Source organism: Cupressus sempervirens, chromosome 3 (assembly GCF_028749045.1).
Source record: "Cupressus sempervirens isolate cs-2001-9-10 chromosome 3, ASM2874904v1, whole genome shotgun sequence".
NCBI lineage: Eukaryota > Viridiplantae > Streptophyta > Pinopsida > Cupressales > Cupressaceae > Cupressus > Cupressus sempervirens.
Genome location: NC_143120.1, coordinates 316,516,320 through 316,518,562, shown reverse-complemented (window position 1 = coordinate 316,518,562; position 2,243 = coordinate 316,516,320). Strand labels below are relative to the sequence as shown.

The following is a 2,243-nucleotide window of genomic DNA, read 5'->3' as shown; positions in this document are numbered from 1 at the left end:
AAAAGTCCCTTTACAAAGCCAAAAGGTGTACTTATATAGACATAGAGGTTAATAACTACCTCTTCGTGGTTAATAACCACCTCCAAAATACATAATTTTGGAAGGTTAATTAACCTCAAGAAAACTAACCTATACAAAGGAAACTTGCAAAAACAAAACTTTAGCTAGAGTTCCTAAAGATGTTTACATATACAATCACTGATTCTTCTAGGTACTAACTCTATCTACCCAGACACAATTGACCTATCTCGAAAAGCCCCGGATGACAATGTTGTTTATAAATTTAGCTGCATTAGCAAGTTCGATAGCAATAATGAGTTCCTCTTGAGTAGCTCCATCTTTTCAATATAAAAGATTTTCTTTAATGGTGGTGCCAAAAAGGACAGGTTCCTGATTCATCAGTCCAATTTTTTTCTTATCCACTTAAGCTGAAAATTCTTGATGTTAATGCCATCAATAAGCACTTCACCAGCTTGTGGATCATAGAAACTTTCCACTGCCACTTTCTCCAACTAAAGCTATCATTGTTCCCCTGTGTATTTCCAATGAAAACCCAAAAAATATTTGAACATCTGGTTTAGTAGGATATTTAAATTGTATATCTTTAAGTTGAATATCACCTTGAATATTCTCAAGGACTATTCTAGTAACCAGTTTTGTCATAGATATTAATATCTGGCTTTCTATCAATTGTCTCAGACATTTTGTATGCTGCAGCTTGCTCTATTGTAATCAACAATTAAAGAAAGTGATGCTTGGCTAAGACATGCCTCCCGTCAAAACTGCAAATATTCAATTCACCACTTGACCAACATTATAACTTCCCTTTAGGATTAACTGGGATCCATAATAAAGAGCCAATGCATATCCACTAAACATAATAAATAGGACACACCTGAGGCCAAAATCAGCTGCCAATCCTTGTTGAGCAATAGTTTTGTAAGCAACCTTTAAGTGACTTATCATAGTCTCTCATAGATTTCCTCTCTCCAGTAAAAGACACGGCTGTCCTAATTGAACCAATCGCCTACCCCACAGTGTTTTCTACTTTTGCATAAGCTTGCTGGCCTCGGCTCGATATTTTGGAGATTATCATAACCGTAAACCATCGGCCACAGCAAGAAGAGGAACAATAGATAGCAATACCAACGTAATTTCCAACCTGTGATGAAAGCTATGATAAATCTTGCTACAAATGTTGTTATAAATTATATGAGCTTCCCAAATTTTTTCCCCATAGCCTCCTGAATTAGAATTGTGTCATCTGACAATTCTTCCAATAACCTCTCCTGTCGATGTTCCACTATTAAAGAATGCAATGTCTTGCCTTAAAATATTTTTTTTAAGTAGAGACTCCTAATGCGTGCATACTATCTTTCCTCTATGCACATCCAACAACACACCCCAAGGAAAGTAGCAACTCCAGCACCACAAACAAGATAAACAAGCTTTCAAAGCTATCTTGGACACATCATGCATGAGTTTGTGTTTATTTTCCATCTTGCTTCCAAATGCATTTATAAGGATCTCAAACAAGATAGTCATAAGTGGAATGGAAGCACCATTGCCCATGGAACCTAGAGAACCAAGAAACATCAACATTAAGTCCAGAAAATCTACAGTGACAAATAGTTTGTAAAATGGCACAGACTTGTTGCTATCTTCTCCTCTCTTTTCTTTTAAATTCTCGGTCCTAGAATCATTTGTGTCTTTCCTTGAAAAGCTGGCAAATCCTGCATGGTTTAGAGCAAGGGTGGTACACTCTGCGAGATAGAGCAATGGATCTTTAAGAAATGCCTGCATCAGTGGTCCGATCTCAAAAGTGAGGGAATATTGTAGAGCCATTTCTATTCCTGCAAGGGACTGCTTCAGATTGATGATTTTACTTATAGCTTTCAGAGAAGATGGGTATTGAAGCCATGGAAGCTCCAATCATATGTAATCCTATTTGTCTTGGACTTTCTCCAGCATAGAAACTCTTGCAAAGGACAATGATTTGGCCTAGAAGCATAATGAGTTCACCTCTTCATAATCATTTGTATTGAAAGCCTCAACCCAAATCTTCAACACCTTTGATGCTATGTGGGCAGTCAACTTACTCTTCTCTTGAAGCTGGTAATAGACAAGCCTTGAAACAGGAAAAACTAAAGCCAGGAGGAAGACACGATCATTTTATCTGTCAAGCATTTCGTTAAAAAAATTTACATGCCTAGTTCATGCTCAATAGGTTAAGAAAAACATGT

The 2,243-nt window shown here is 37.0% G+C and overlaps 1 pseudogene; it reads right to left on the bottom strand.

Annotated features, from left to right (window-relative positions):
• Positions 1–243: 243 nt before the first annotated feature.
• On the bottom strand, positions 244–1,845 carry LOC149566257 (ABC transporter B family member 11 pseudogene; annotated as a pseudogene).
• Between the last annotated feature and the right edge of the window lie 398 nt (positions 1,846–2,243).